Source organism: Girardinichthys multiradiatus, chromosome 23, assembly GCF_021462225.1.
Source record: "Girardinichthys multiradiatus isolate DD_20200921_A chromosome 23, DD_fGirMul_XY1, whole genome shotgun sequence".
Taxonomy (NCBI): Eukaryota; Metazoa; Chordata; class Actinopteri; order Cyprinodontiformes; family Goodeidae; genus Girardinichthys; species Girardinichthys multiradiatus.
In genome coordinates, this window is record NC_061815.1 from 28,763,092 (window position 1) to 28,780,387 (window position 17,296).

Consider the following 17,296-nt stretch of genomic DNA (forward strand, 5'->3'; position numbering starts at 1 on the left):
ATGTTCAGGTCTTCAGAATAAAAGCTTTTTATATGCATTATTCTTCACATATTACATCGCAGCTCATTATATATTTTGTAGCTTATCAAGTTTTTAAAGACAAAATTAGTATATGACATTAAAAAATATAGCAGACCTTCCAATTGACAATAAGGAAATAAAAGCACTTAAGCCTGACATATTGTGCTATATGGTAAAAAAAGATAATTTGAGCACAGGGTGTTAACTACAACTTTGGAAAGACACAAACAGATCAACAAAGTAAAAGTGCTTTCTACTACATTAATTTAGACATTCGTCAATTTCCAGTTATTTGTACTGGTTTGCTTTTAATGTAAATATTAACATTTTCAGATAGGCAATTATGAAACCTAAATATTTAAAACAATTTACAGCAGTTAATAGCTTTTTTACATGTTAAATTAGAATGCTCAGAAAAAAGATAATGATGGTAAATGTTAACGTGTAGGCTCAAACAGTGATGTGCAGTCAGGGGAGGCAGGCGAGCCACTGTCGTCATGAGAAGTAAAATACTAGCAATGATAGGAGAAAATCAATTTGACTTGGCATTGAATGACAAATCACAAAGCGAAGGTGAGGGAGAACCGGAAGATTTTTAGAGACTTAATTAATGCGGTCTGCTTCCGTGGACTTCATAAATATAAAATCATAGACAATTTACGATTATCATAAAAAAGAGAGAACAACTAAACTTAAAAAATATATATTTTAAATAATCAAATTTGTCCTTACATAAAATATTATTTTGGTTTTCTTGCTGTCATGTTGTTGAACAGTATGGAATTGACTAAAGCATAATTAAAAGCTTCTAATATGATTAAATGTTTCAGTTAAGCTCAAAATTGAACTATAAGCCTCTATTTTGAGTTCACTGTACATCCGACTCCAAAGGAGGCTGTGCCTCACCTGTGATAAACCCCATTGCACGTCACTTCGCTCAATCATAATGATTTGAATTCATAACTTATAAAAATGTTGTGTTTTAGGCAGTCTGGATGGATGGACAGATAGACCTACAGGTGTAGAAAGCAGAATGGTGACTTAAAAACGAATAGCGTCCCATGGGTCCCTTTGTGCTTGGATATTGAGCTCTTATCCCCAGCTTCCTGTAAAAGACTATACATCATTACATTGATCTAGTCAGAAAGATTTAAGCCTTAGCTCAGACAAAAATCTCGTTCCAAGGTCAGCTGGCGGGAGGCAAAAGTCAAAGGTCACCTGTCTCCTCTCACCTGAAATTGATGTATCCCTTTGCTCAACTCACCTTGGTCCCAGGAGATCACTATTCTGCTGATCAGTTAAACCTGTTTGAGCCAAGAGAAATCCACAGGATTTCTATTGGCCCTGTCTGCTGCTGTGCAGGACAGCAATGGTACCACTCAGCAGCACGAATCAATATACATACAACATAAGCACAGCATGTAGATGCTGATGTAGCCGATGCAGCTGTCCAAAGTTTGTCCGGCGTACCAAAGTTCATTTTACAAAAAACCTGGAGTAATTTATCATGAGATGGATTATTCCAAGAAACTTTGACTCTGCATGGACACGTGAATTCCTCAGGAGGCAGAATCTCATTACACTAAATCACTCATTCCCTTGATGCAAAGATAGAAAGTGTGGAACACTGCGTTGCCATACAGTATGATTCAGAGTTGCTAAGTATAGTGCATGCAGCCTATAGATGAAGTGGACAGAAGGTATCCCTGGGGCACTCTGAGAAATGCTACATATGAAATGGAGCGGCAAAATTTCTCACTTTTGAAATGGGGCATTATGTATGCATGCAAGAATGTTTGTTAAAATCCCTTGTCTGCTGTCAGGCTTCACCTCCTCTCTTCTTTGCTCTGAGAAGGAAACGTAAGCTGTTTACAAATACAGTATGACAGGTTGGATACTGCTAACCTACGTTTTCATGTCAAAACCTGTCAGTGACATTTAACAAGAAGAAAAAGCATGTCAGACCAAAAGTGCTTCCAGATAAAACGACCAAAGCACCTGAAATGTGCATGAAAACAGCTCTCTAGCCTCAGACACACTTATCTGCATATATTGAAATGCAGAGTGTTGTATACATCGAAATGCTTGGATTTTATTGTTTTTTATGCAGTACAATAATGACAAATTATTCAAAGTTCTTTTAGGAAATAACAGTTAAGTTATTTTTGATCAATCAAAGCCATAGGCAATGACACGTTTTGTGCACGTATAGCTGAACATATAAAAGAAAAATATGAGGCTTAAAGTGAAACGCTTTGGGCTTTTTTGATTTTACTTAAAAAAATACTTTTTAAGAGCAGTGTGCAGGCATGAAGCTGTGTTATTCTCTATGATTGCTGAACCATAGGAGAAATGCACATAAACACACAGGCACAGAGACAGACACAAACACACAAACACGTGGAAAGTCTGTGTTGAAATGTGACTGCACAACATCAACAAAGAAATCAGACAAGATCAGACCTGAAAGACATCAGATACCCAAGTCTATGTGATGCATTTGTGCATCAAGCAGTTCTTTTTTGTGTCCCTAAGCTGAACCTCTTGCAAGATGGATTTACCTTTGAAGGTAAGCATCTCTCCCTCTCTCTCTGTCTCTATAATATATATATATATACAGGTATACAGGGGTTGGACAATGAAACTGGACAATGAAACTGAAACACCTGTCATTTTAGTGTGGGAGGTTTCATGGCTAAATTGGACCAGCCTGATAGCCAGTCTTCATTGATTGCACATTGCACCAGTAATAGCAGAGTGTGAAGGTTCAATTAGCAAGGTAAGAGCACAGTTTTGCTCAAAATATTGAAATGCACACAACATTATGGGTGACATACCAGAGTTCAAAAGAGGACAGATTGTTGGTGCACGTCTTGGTGGCGCATCTGTGACCAAGACAGCAAGTCTTTGTGATGTATCAAGAGCCACGGTATCAGAATCAGAATCAGAATCAGAAAAGCTTTATTGCCAAGTACGTTTTTGGACATACAAGGAATTTGTTTTGGCGTAGTCAGTGCAATACAATACAAATTAAACAGTATAAACATATCTACAATATAATATAAATATATGTGCACAGTTTTAAGTGAGTGAGAGTAAATATAGAGCAGTATAAGATGCAAGAGCGGTACAACAGTGCAGGTGATCATTGTGCAAGTAAAGCAGGAGTCCAAGCTGAGCGTTAATGTAACGCATAGAGTTACAGTTTACAAGTGTCCTGTCAGCAAAAAAAAGGGGGGGTGTGGGGGAAAGGGAGAGTGTCAGTGTGGTTTCCGGGCTTTGTTATCAAGGCTGGTGGCAGATGGGAAAAAACTGTTCTTGTGGCGTGAGGTTTTGGTCCGGATGGACCGCAGCCTCCTGCCAGAGGGGAGAGTTTCAAAGAGTCTGTGACTGGGGTGGGAGGGATCAGCCAGAATCTTCCCTGCCCGCTTCAGGGTCCTGGAGGTGTACAGTTCCTGGAGCGACAGTAGACTGCAGCCAATCACCTTCTCAGCAGACCGAATGACACACTGCAGCCCGGCCTTATCCTTGGCTGTAGCAGTGGCGTACCAGATGGTGATGGAGGAGGTGAGGATGGACTCAATGATGGCTGTGTAGAAGTGCACCATCATAGTCTTTGGCAGGTTGAATTTCTTCAGCTGCCGCAGGAAGAACATCCTCTGCTGGGCTTTCTTGATGAGGGAGCTGATGTTTGGCTCCCACTTGAGATCCTGGGAGATGATGGTTCCCAGGAAGCGGAAAGATTCCACAGTGTCAATTGTGGAGTCACAGAGGGTGATGGGGGCAGGTGGGGCTGGGTTCTGCCTGAAGTCCACAACCATCTCCACTGTCTTTAGAGCGTTGAGCTCAAGGTTGTTCTGGCTGCACCAGTCCAACAGATGGTCCACCTCCCATCTGTACGCGGACTCGTCACCATCAGAGATGAGTCCGATCAGGGTGGTGTCGTCCGCAAACTTCAGAAGCTTGACAGACTGGTGACTGGAGGTGCAGCTGTTGGTGTACAGGGAGAAGAGCAGAGGAGAGAGAACACAGCCTTGGGGGGAACCGGTGCTGATGGTCAGGGAGTCAGAGACGTGCTTCCTTCCCCAGCCTCACGCGCTGCTTCCTGTCAGACAGGAAGTCAGTTATCCACCTACAGGTGGAGTCGGGCACACTCAGCTGGGAGAGTTTCTCCTGGAGCAGAGCTGGGACGATGGTGTTGAAGGCAGAGCTGAAATCCACAAACAGGATCCTGGCATAGGTTCCTGTGGAGTCCAGGTGCCGGAGGATGAAGTGAAGGGCTAGGTTGACTGCATCATCTACAGACCTGTTGGCTCTGTAGGCAAACTGCAGGGGGTCCAGGAGGGGGTCGGTGATGTCTTTTAGGTGTGAGAGCACAAGGCGCTCAAAGGACTTCATCACCACAGAGGTCAGGGTGACGGGTCTGAAGTCATTAAGCCCTGTGGTCCTTGGCTTCTTGGGAACAGGGACGATGGTGGAGGACTTGAAGCAGGCTGGCACATGACATGTCTCCAGTGAGGTGTTAAAAATGTCTGTGAAGACTGGAGACAGCTGATCAGCGCAGTGCTTCAGGCTGGCTGGTGAGACAGAATCCGGACCAGCAGCTTTCCGGGGGTTTTGTCTCCTGAAGAGTTTGTTTACGTCCCTCTCCTGGATGGAAAGAGCCGTCCTCGGCGTGGGTAGGGGGCTGGTGGGGGGGAACTTCAGGGTGGGGGTTGGAGGTGCCAAGGCCCCTCTTGAGGTTGGAGAGATGGGGGTGGTGGATTGTGGCTGCAGCTGTTGGGAGGCGTCGTGGGGGATGGTTGCAGGACTGTCCCTTTGTCTTTCAAAGCGGCAGTAGAACTCGTTCAGGTTGTTGGCGAGGCGTCGGTCGTTGATGGAGTGGGGGGCTTTCGGCTTGTAGTTGGTGATTTGCTTGAGCCCTTTCCAGACAGACGCAGAGTCGTTGGCTGAGAACTGGTTTTGGAGCTTCTCAGAGTACAGTCGTTTGGCCTCTTTCACTGTCTTGCCAAACTTGTACTTTGCCTCTCTGTATATGTCTTTGTCCCCACTCCTGAAGGCCTATTCCTTATCCACTCTTAACCTTCTGAGTTTAGCTGTGAACCAGGATTTGTCGTTGTTGTAACTCACCCTGGTGCATGATGGTACACAGCTGTCCTCACAGAAGCTGATGTAGGAAGTCACAGCCTCTGTGTACTCGTCCAGACTGTTGGTAGTAGTCCTGAACACATCCCAGTCTGTACAGCCTAAACACGCCTGGAGATTCTCCACAGCCTCACTGCTCCACTTCCTTGTCGTCCTCACAACAGGTTTGCAGAGCTTTAGTTTCTGCCTGTATGCAGGAATCAGGTGGACCATGATGTGGTCGGATTGGCCAGTGCAGCACGTGGGACGGCGTGATAAGAGTCTCTGATGGTGGTGTAACAGTGATCCAGAATGTTGTCCTCTCTGGTCGGACATTTTATAAACTGTCTATATTTGGGGAGTTCGTGGGTGAGATTACCTTTGTTAAAGTCACCAGCGACGATTACTAAGGAGTCCGGGTTGGTCCGCTCCACACTCAGTATCTGGTCGGCAAGCATGCGCTGTGCGACCCTTGGCCCAATACTTGTGCTAGATGGGCGCGTCACTGCCAAGGACTACCGAACCATTCTTGAGGACCGTGTGCATCCAATGGTTCAAACATTGTATCCTGAAGGTGGTGCATCAGGTGTATCAGGATGACAATGCACCAATACACACAGCAAGACTAGTGAAAGATTGGTTTGATGAACATGAAAGTGAAGTTGAACATCTCCCATGGCCTGCACAGTCACCAGATCTAAACATTATTGAGCCACTTTGGGGTGTTTTGGAGGAGCGAGTCAGGAAACGTTTTCCTCCACCAGTATCACGTAGTGACCTGGCCACTATCCTGCAAGAAGAATGGCTTAAAATCCCTCTGACCACTGTGCAGGATGTGTATATGTCATTCCCAAGACGAATTGACGCTGTATTGGCCGCAAAAGGAGGCCCTACACCATACTAATAAATTATTGTGGTCTAAAACCAGATGTTTCAGTTTCATTGTCCAACCCCTGTATATTATAGTTGTACTTTCCATTAATTTTCAAAGCAGTTGGGGAATTTTAGGGGCACACGTTTCTTAGAAAAAGAGCCTATGAGTCCACCCAAAGGCTCCAAAACTCACTGTAGATAAATAGATATACAGGTCCTTCTCAAAAAATTAGCATATTGTGATAAAGTCCATTATTTTCCATAATGTCATAATGAAAATTTAACATTCATATATTTTAGATTCATTGCACACTAACTGAAATATTTCAGGTCTTTTATTGTCTTAATACGGATGATTTTGGCATACAGCTCATGAAAACCCCAAATTCCTATCTCACAAAATTAGCATATTATTAAAAGGGTCTCTAAACGAGCTATGAACCTAATCATCTGAATCAACGAGTTAACTCTAAACACCTGCAAAAGATTCCTGAGGCCTTTAAAACTCCCAGCCTGGTTCATCACTCAAAACCCCAATCATGGGTAAGACTGCCGACCTGACTGCTGTCCAGAAGGCCACTATTGACACCCTCAAGCAAGAGGGTAAGACACAGAAAGAAATTTCTGAACGAATAGGCTGTTCCCAGAGTGCTGTATCAAGCCACCTCAGTGGGAAGTCTGTGGGAAGGAAAAAGTGTGGCAGAAAACGCTGCACAACGAGAAGAGGTGACCGGACCCTGAGGAAGATTGTGGAGAAGGGCCGATTCCAGACCTTGGGGGACCTGCGGAAGCAGTGGACTGAGTCTGGAGTAGAAACATCCAGAGCCACCGTGCACAGGCGTGTGCAGGAAATGGGCTACAGGTGCCGCATTCCCCAGACCTGGGCTACAGAGAAGCAGCACTGGACTGTTGCTCAGTGGTCCAAAGTACTTTTTTCAGATGAAAGCAAATTCTGCATGTCATTCGGAAATCAAGGTGCCAGAGTCTGGAGGAAGACTGGGGAGAAGGAAATGCCAAAATGCCAGAAGTCCAGTGTCAAGTACCCACAGTCAGTGATGGTCTGGGGTGCCGTGTCAGCTGCTGGTGTTGGTCCACTGTGTTTTATCAAGGGCAGGGTCAATGCAGCTAGCTATCAGGAGATTTTCGAGCACTTCATGCTTCCATCTGCTGAAAAGCTTTATGGAGATGAAGATTTCATTTTTCAGCACGACCTGGCACCTGCTCACAGTGCCAAAACCACTGGTAAATGGTTTACTGACCATGGTATCACTGTGCTCAATTGGCCTGCCAACTCTCCTGACCTGAACCCCATAGAGAAACTGTGGGATATTGTGAAGAGAACGTTGAGAGACTCAAGACCCAACACTCTGGATGAGCTAAAGGCCGCTATCGAAGCATCCTGGGCCTCCATAAGACCTCAGCAGTGCCACAGGTTGATTGCCTCCATGCCACGCCGCATTGAAGCAGTCATTTCTGCCAAAGGATTCCCGACCAAGTATTGAGTGTATAACTGTACATGATTATTTGAAGGTTGACGTTGTTTGTATTAAAAACACTTTTCTTTTATTGGTCGAATGAAATATGCTAATTTTGTGAGATAGGAATTTTGGGTTTTCATGAGCTGTATGCCAAAATCATCCGTATTAAGACAATAAAAGACCTGAAATATTTCAGTTAGTGTGCAATGAATCTAAAATATATGAATGTTAAATTTTCATCATTACATTATGGAAAATAATGAACTTTATCACAATATGCTAATTTTTTGAGAAGGACCTGTATTTGTAGAGTTATTTGTAGAGAGTGACATGACAGATGGTTTCCTCCAAATAACATGTGGTAGCTACCCGAATAAGTAAAACTTGGACTGATTGTATGAAGAAAAAGGATAGTTTCAGTTCCTCCCAGTAACCACTGCCATATGTTTTAATAAAATTTAAAGTGGGCTATATAGGTAACATCTGTAGTTATGCTACTATAGGCTTAAACTGCTGAAAGACATAATGACCACTTTCACTCTCTCTGCAACATTCTCATACTACTCTCCAATTTTGCTTTATTTGTTGTTATTTCAGCTTTTAACTTAATGTTATCTGTTTTTTTTTTCTCTCTCTTAAAGTTACATCTGACCTGTCTCTGTGTTTAGCTGTGGCACCTTCCTGAAGGGGGGCATTGGTTGAGCTGCTGCTGCCAGAAACTTAATGCTCACCTTCTACCAATGATACACTTGGCCCTGTCTTTCAGGGTTAACCCTGTCTCTCCTAGACATAGCTACTGGCTGAGCTTTTACTGTGCCTAACTGTATGTGCTCTCTTTCATACTCTAAACTAGAGTTGAAAACTGGCTCATTATTCATCTGCTTAGCTGTCTTTCTCTCCTAGATGAAGCCACAACCATTAATGTTTCACTTTTCTTTTCCTGAAAGTACTACTGAATTAGTGCTCATGTGTTCTTTTTGTGTCTCTGCTCTGTTCTCTGAAACCCCCAGTTGGTCGTGGTAGATGGCCACTCACACTGAGCCAGGTTCTGGTTCTGCTGGAGGTTTCTTCCTGTTAAAAGGGAGTTTTTCCTTTCCACTGTTGCTACATTCATGCTCAGTATGAGGGATTGCTGCAAAGTCAATTCAAGCGACTGTCCACTTTCTACATGCTCATCCAGGAGGAGCGAATCCTGCAATTCACTGACTTGATGTAATTTGCTGGGTTTTCTTAAATAGAAAACCTTTAACCAATTGGAATAAACTGAATCCGACTGCACTGTTTGATAGTTAGCATTACTTGGAATGTAGTACATGACTTGAAATCTTTGTGATTTGATTAAATTGACTTTGCAAATTGCCTTGAGACGACATGTGTTGCAAAGTGGCGCTATATAAATAAAACTGAATTGAACTGCATTGAATTGAATAGTTGTTGAGAGTGCTGATGCCCATGTGCATAAACTCACTTATCTTTCTGAAAGGTGATAGATTTTAAATTTTCAATTACTATTTGTTTGTCTCAAGCAGTCACCCGTCATTCATTCATTTACAGACAGAATGAGCTTGCCACAGAGCACTTTGAGTGTCAGTTTTTCAGTGATCTGGGATACAGCTCACAGGCTTTTTTTGACTTCTTCCTCCTCACTTGACAAATCATAATCTTCTAAATAAATCTTTATTGCTCAAACTGACATTCAAGCTGCAGACTTTGGTGTCACTATGATTGTACTGTGTGGCTTTTTTGTTATACACTGAGGCTCGAGTTACGCATTGCAAAGGTCATCACCTTTCAGCAACTATGGGTGTGTTCTCATCTGCTTTGTACTGATTTTTTTCCCTTCATGTATGGAAATTAAAATAATTATCAGAAGCTGTAAACCTGAACACAACTGAAAACTGAAAAGCTGTAAAAATATTGATTTATATCTTTTAATGTAAGGCGAAGTCTCAAATAGCACAAAACACAAGCAAAATGGCTAAAGGACAGGACAACAGTTCAAGAAGATTGATTCATTTTCTGAGTTGAGCACAAGAACAGCTACATTTTAAAACAAAATTAACTAAAACACACTCAACTAGAGTGTCAATAATCATGTACAGGTTTTGCTGGAAAAACATTTAACTACACTTCACTTTCCATTCGGCTTATCTTTACTTCAAGCACAATTGTTACACAGTGTTTGCTTTTATGAAATCGATAATGTCCTTATTTATAATTTCCAAAGATGTATTTGCCTGTGCACTTGTGTTGCGTCCCAGTACTGCTTTAGTGGTTTCAATAAAACAATTTCAAAAGGATTTACTCATCCACCTCGGATTAGAATGAAACAATAAGAGAGCACAATGTTTTGTTTTGTTTTTCTACACCTATTCATGCTAATGTATTAGGACCCAGAACAGAATATTTACCAAGATGGCACCGACGATGGCAGCCTTGGAGCTTCGCTCTCTCTTTGTTTTTGTATTTTGTGTGTTTTTCACCATCTTTCATTGATCCGAGGTTCACTGAGCTCGTGGCGAGTGGAGCTGCGGCTCTATATGGGATTCTGCGCCAAAAACGGCGAGAGGGGAAAGCGTGCTGGCGTGCTGGTAAAGCTCAGCAAAAGAGGAATTCGCACACCACTGCCTTCAATCCACCTGGCAAATGTCCGCTCTCTCAACAACAAGATGAACGAGCTGCATCTTCTCACCGGTAAAAATACGGACCTCCGCGGATCAGCGGTTCTCTGCTTCACCGAGACATGGCTGAGTGAAAACATCCCGGACTGCGCATTGCTGTTGCCGGACTTCCAGCTGCTCAGAGCGGATCGCAGCGTGGAGCTATCGGGGAAGAGGCGAGGAGGCGGAATCTGCTTTTATATAAATGAAAATTGGTCCAGAGAGGTAAAAGTGCTGGGAAAAACATGTAGCCCGGATCTGGAGTCATTTTCCATAATCTGTAAGCCGTTTTATTCACTGAGAGAGTTTTCCTGGTTTATAATAATCGGTTCATATTTTCCACCGCATGACTGCACTTCTGCCGCGGAAAAACATCTCGCTGAGCTGATTACAGACGTGGAGAAAAAATACACGGACTCATTCATCATAATACCGGGAGATTTTAACAGCGCAAACCTCTCCCATGAACTCCCCAAATACAGACAGCATATTAAGTGTCCCACCAGAGACAAAAACACAATGGACCATTGTTACACAGCTTTAAAGGACTCATATCATGCTGTTACCAGGGCTGCTCTGGGTTTTTCGGATCATTATCTAATCCACCTCATCCCAACCTACAGACAGAAACTAAGATCTTCCAAACCCAAGGTTCACACTGTTAAGAAGTGGACTGAGGAATCAAAGCAGATGCTACAGGCCTGCTTTGAATGCACAGACTGGACTGTTTTTGAAACCTCAACTTAAACCAACTAACTGATGTGGTGACATCATACATCAGTTTCTGTGAGGACATGTGTGTGCAGACCAAGACCTTCTGCACCTTTGGGAACAATAAGCCATGGTTTACTCCACACCTCAGGAATCTGCGCAGGGAAAAGGAAGAAGCTCACAGCAGTGGAGATTGGGCACGGTACAGGCAGGCCAGGAACAAACTAACAAAAGAGATCAAAGCAGCTAAGAGAAGCTATAGTGAGAAGCTTAAGAACAGCCTTTCTACTGGTGACACTTCAGCTGTATGGACTGATCTGAGAAACCTGACTGCCTACAAGAGCTCCTCCACCCATCCTGAACAGAGTCATCTCCTGGCCAACCATCTGAATGGCTTCTACTGCAGACATGACAAGAAGCCATTCACACCTCAAATCATCCCCTCTACATCCCATTCAGGAACAAATTCCTAACATAAAGCAACCAACCCCCCACCATCTGATCCTCTGCCTGCACTAAAGATCTCCGAGGAAGAGGTAAACAGGCTCTTTCAGCGCATGAAAACAAAGAAAGCTGGAGGACCTGATAACGTCTCCCCATCATGTCTGAAAGCCTGCGCACATCAACTTGCTCCGATCCTCACAAGGATCTTCAACAAGTCACTGGAGAAATGTGAGGTCCCCTCCTGCCTCAAACGATCCACCATCATCCCGGTGCCCAAGAAACCCACCATCGTAGGATTAAATGACTACAGGCCTGTAGCCCTGACGTCTGTGGTCATGAAATCCTTTGAGCGGCTGGTGTTGAAGCACCTGAAAGACATCACAGGCCCCCTGCTGGACCCCCTGCAATTTGCTTACCGAGCAAACAGGTCAGCAGATGATGCTGTTAACTTAGGTCTACACTTCATCCTGTGACACCTCGACCACCCAGGGACGTACACCAGGATCCTGTTTGTAGACTTAAGCTCGGCCTTCAACACTATCATACCAGACATCCTCCACCAGAAGCTCACACAGCTCAGCGTCCCAGCCTCCATCTGTCAGTGGATCAACAGCATCCTGACAGACCGACAGCAGCAGGTGAGACTGGGGAGCATCTTCTCCCGATCCAGATCAATAAGTACTGGTGCCCCCCAGGGGTGTGTTCTATCCCCACTCCTCTTCTCTCTGTACACAAATGACTGCACCTCATCGGACTCGTCCGTGAAACTCCTTAAATTTGCAGACGACACCACTGTCATTGGACTGATCCAGGACGGTGATGAGTCTGCATACAGACAGCAGGTGGATCGGCTGGTACACTGGTGCGGTCAGAACTACCTTGAACTGAACCCACTCAAGACTGTGGAAATGGTGGTGGACCTTCGGAGAACACCACCCCCATACACCCCCCTCACCATCCTCAACAACATTGTATCGGCCGTGGACCACTTCAGGTTCTTAGGAACCACCATCTCTGAGGACCTGAGATGGTCTTCGCACATAGACACTGTTCGAAAGAAGGCCCAGCAGAGACGGTACTTCCTGAGGCAACTCAAGAAGTTCAACCTTCCACAGGAGCTGTTGGTCATCTTCTACACTGCCATCATTCAGTCTGTCCTGTCTTCATTCATCTCAATGTGGTTTGGCTCATCCACAAAACAGGACAGGTCCAGACTGCAACGAATAATCAGGTCTGCAGAGAGAATAATCAGAGCTGACCTTCCCTCCATCCAGGACTTATACAGGTTTAGGGTCAAGAAAAGAGCAGCCAAAATCTCTGCAGACCCCACACACACATAAACTGTTTAGAGTTTTACCTTCAGGCCACTGCTACAGAGCACTGTTCACTAAAACCAGCCGCCACAAAGACAGTTTCTTCCCCCAGGCTGTTTCTCTGATGAACATTCAATAGAGTACAAAACAACAGCATACAGATGTTGCAAATGCACCTTTTCTATTAGATATGTGTATATTGTACATTGTAAATTGTAAATTTGTATATTCAGTAATGCAAAAACAGAACAAAAGAGCAAAGTGTACCGGAGTCAAATTCCTTGTTTGTATGCACGAACTTGGCAATAAAGCTGATTCTGATTCTGAATGTGTAGAGATACTTGATCATATTTTTACCCTTTTGTCACTTGCTATTATTTTTTTATGTTCTAGTTGTCTTTTTAAAAAGCAAAGGGTTCAGGATAAGGACAGTGCTAACTACTGTTGTATGCACTAGTTGTAGAAAAAGAAATCCATTATAACCCAATGCTTGAGGCTCTAAAGCTGTTGTTTTCCCAGCACTGGAAACACAATGGTGAAAAGTCAGCAAACAAATGAAGGCAGGAGATCCTGATTTCAGCTGCAAGCAGAAATGTTTGTATTTCATTATACCTTTTAGTAAGAGCCAGGCTTGCCATCCAGGAACTCGGTGAGAAGCTCAGGAGGGCAAAGTGTATTAGGGGGAGATCTAAATGTACCTGGACTGTGGGTGTTGTACAGCTTGGAAGTTGTTAAAAGGTGCCGGTCAAGTTATGTCACATTTTAACAGTGATTCACATGGATTGGCCTCGCTAGCACCCTGAAGGCCCATAAAGCCTGATTCATCACCCCTATCGCTTGCAGAGGGCACGTAGAAGGCAGGGAAAGAGCAGCTCTCAGGTATGCTAAAGTCATCCATGATGGGATCTGTCAACTCTGCAAATGGCTCCCTCTCGCCCTGCTGCCTTGCACATTTCATTAGCTGAAGGAGTCAGTGACAGAATGTCTGTTGAACTCTGACTGTCTCTACATACAAATTATTTCCTTATGCTGAAAAACATTTGTGTTTTAAGAGAGCTTTATTACAAGTCTAATTTGGGTCCAGCTTGATATTAAAAAATAGATTTAAAATGGGTAACACTTGTCAAGATTTGCCAGGGGTATTCTTGTTTAGCAGTTAGGCTCTTCTATTTTACAGTACCTCTGGTAATCAACATCGTAATGGGAAATTCTGTTTGTTGCACGACTTCTGACAACCCTTGAGAATGAAAAATACAATTTAATAATTTGCTGCTGCAAACACATCTTCAGGCACAGCAGGATCTGTGAGCAGAAAACAACAGGAGGGCTTTGGAAGCATTATGGATGCTACTGGATCATCATTTGAGTGACAGATAACAAGCTCAGATGCCCATAGAAATGTTCCCGTGATAGACAGCTCAATGCATGCTAACATATCTGTTTATTTGTATTAATGATACGAATAAACAGATATGTTAGAGTGCTCAATGCAAGCTAACATATCTATTTATTCGTATCAATACATTACAAAATCTGTAAATTCTGAATGTATTAACTGAAACAAGGCACAACATTATCAAAAGATTTTAAATGAATCAAAAACTCCATGTTGCTTGGATTTTCTTATTAATTAATTATTAATTGTTTGCCATGTCCCCTAAAAGCCATTTTCATTCAAGAGTTAAACTGCAGATACTCAGATATGTGTTGCAAGACTGTTTGCAGCTGATAGGAAATCCCCTGAAAGGTTGAAAAGCCTAAGGATTTCTGTTTCTCCATAAAGTCTTCCTCTGTTTTTCTGTGGTGCGAAATGGAGTATTGGTGTACGGAAGGAGGCATGCCAGCTGCTGTGCTGCCTTCCTACATTTTGTTTCCCTCCACTAGTTCAATTTCATATTGATGAGCTCTGCAGCAATTCAAATTGCATGTCTTCTTTAAACATTAAACCAGCAAAAAGAGGAATCACAGCCAGAGCTCACATTCTGCCACTGTTGAAAATCGCAAATGCTATTGCTGTGAAGGGAGAATCAGAAAAGGGGTAACCTGTAGTTCCACAGATCAGACTTTTTCACCTACTGAGAACAGAGTTTGTCTTATGTGTATTAGCTTGGCACAGTGGGGTGAAAATGCAGCCCCTCTGCTTTGATCCTTTGTAATTCAGTTGCTGCCGAAGATCAATAGGAATACAAAATTGTAATTTCACCTTCAGTTTCAGTATAAAATTGCTGCTTTCTCTTGAGTTGCCATCATAGTGTGTACGTACGCTGCCTTGCAAAAGTATTAATACAACTTGAAGTTTTGCATATTTTGTCATGAAATAACCACAAACATCCATGCATTTTGTTGGCAATTGTATGAAAGACCAACGCAAAGTAGTGCAGAATTGTGAAGCAGAAGTGAAACAAAGGGTTTTGTTTTTTTTTACCTAAAAACCCTGAAAAAGTGTGGTGTACATACAGTGGCTTGCAAAAGTATTCATACCCTTTGAACTTTTCCACATATTGTCACATTACAACCACAAACATAGATATATTTTATTGGAATTTTATGTAAAAGACCAACTCAGTGATATACTTTTACAAATAAAGAACTGAAAAGGGCAGTGTGCAAAAGGATTCTGCCCCCTCTACTCCGAGTGCAACAAATTGCCTTCAGATGTTGCCTTATGATTGCTAATGACTAAATAGAGTCCACCTGTGTGCAATCGAATCTCAGTAAAAATAGAGCTGTTCTGTGATGGCCTCAGAGGTTGGTTAAGAGAATGTTGGGGAACATACAGCAACATGAAGTCCAAGGAACACACCAGACAGGTCAGGGATAGGCTATAAAAAGATTTCCCAAGCTTTGAACATCTCATCGAGGAATGTTCAATCCATCATCCAGAAAAGACCCCCCACCTAAACTTACAGGCCAAACAAGAAGAGCACTGATCAGAGATCCAGCCAAGAGGCACATGGTGACTCTGGACGAACTGCAGAGATCCACAGCTCAGGTGGGAGAATCTGTCCACAGGACAACTATTAGTTGTGCACGTCACAAATATGGTCTTTATGGAAGAGTGGCAAGAAGAAACAATTGTTAAAAGAAAACCATAAGAAGTTCCGTTTGCAGTTTGCCATAATTCAATTCAATTCAATTCAGTTTTATGTATATAGCGCCAATTCACAACACATGTTGTCTCAAGGCACTTCACAACAGTCAGGTACATACATTCCAATTAATCCTAACAATTGAACAGTGCAGTCAGAGTTAGCTTTTTATTCAAATTGGATAAAAAGTTTTTCTGTCTAAGGAAACCCAGCAGATTGCATCCAGTCAGTGACTTGCAGCATTCCCTCCTCCCGGATGAGCATGTAGAGACAGTGGACAGTCACTGGCGTTGACTTTGCAGCAATCCCTCATACTGAGCATGCATGTAGCGACAGCGGAGAGGAAAAACTCCCTTTTAACAGGAAGAAACCTCCAGCAGAACCAGGCTCAGTGTGAGCGGCCATCTGCCACGACCGACTGGGGGTTTGAGAGAACAGAGCAGAGACACAAAAAGAACACAGAAGCACTGATCCAGAAGTACTTTCTATGGGAAGGAAAAGTAAATGTTATTGGATGTAGCTCCTTTAGTCGTTTCACCTAGAAAGAAAGAACAGATAAACTCTGAGCCAGTTTTCAAGGTTAGAGTCTGAAAGAGAGCACATATAATAAGTTACGGTAAAAGCTCAGTCAATTTCCATGTCTAGGAGAGAGAAAGGGTTAAACACTAAAAGACAGGGCTATGTGGATCATCGGTAGAGGGTGAGCATTAAGTTGTTGCCAGCAGAAGCTCGGACAATTCCCCTCTCCAGATAGCCCGTTGAGACACAGCAAACATGTGGAAGAAGGTGGTTTGGTCAGACGAGAACAAAACTGAACTTTTTGGTCAAAATGCAAAACGCTATGCGTGGCAGAGAACTAACACTGCACATCATTCTGAACACACCAGCCCCAGTGGTGGTGGCAGCATCATACTCTGGGGGTGCTTCTCTTCAGCAGGAACAGGGAAGGTGGTCAGAGTTGATGGGAAGATGGATGGAGCCAAATACAGGGCAAACTTGTTGGAATCTGCAAAAGACTTGAGACTGGGGGGGAGGTTCACCTTCCAGCAGGACAATGACCGCAAACATAAAGTCAGGCCTACAATGGAATGGTTTAAAACAAAACATATTAATATGTAAGAATGGCCCAGTCAAAGTCCAGACCTAAAACCAATCGAAAATCTGCGGCAAGATCTGAAAACTGCTGTTCACAAACGATCTCCATCTAATCTGACTGAGCTTGAGCTGTTTTGAAGAATGGGCAAACATTTCAGTCACTAGATGGGCATAGCTGGTAGAGACATACCCTAAAAGATTTGCAGCTGTTATTACAGCAACATGTGCTCCCACACAGTATTGACTCAGGGAGGACTGAATACTTTTGCACAATGCCCTTTTCAGTTTTTTTATGTGAAAAAAAAAAAAAATCATGTATAATTTTCTTTCCACTTCACAATTGTATACCACTTTGTGTTGGTCTTTCACAGAAAATTCCAATAAAATATATTTATGTTTGTGGTTGTAATGTGACAATATGTGGAAAAGTTCAAGGGGTAGGAACACTTTTACAAGCCACTGTAGTAGTTGGGAAGTTTAAAGCAGGG

The 17,296-nt window shown here is 43.1% G+C and overlaps 1 protein-coding gene across 3 annotated transcripts in view; it reads right to left on the reverse strand.

The window, feature by feature from the left end:
* The window catches only part of pcdh11 (protocadherin 11), a 208,556-nt gene that overhangs the window by 34,781 nt on the left and 156,479 nt on the right, over positions 1-17,296 (reverse strand). The window lies entirely within an intron of this gene.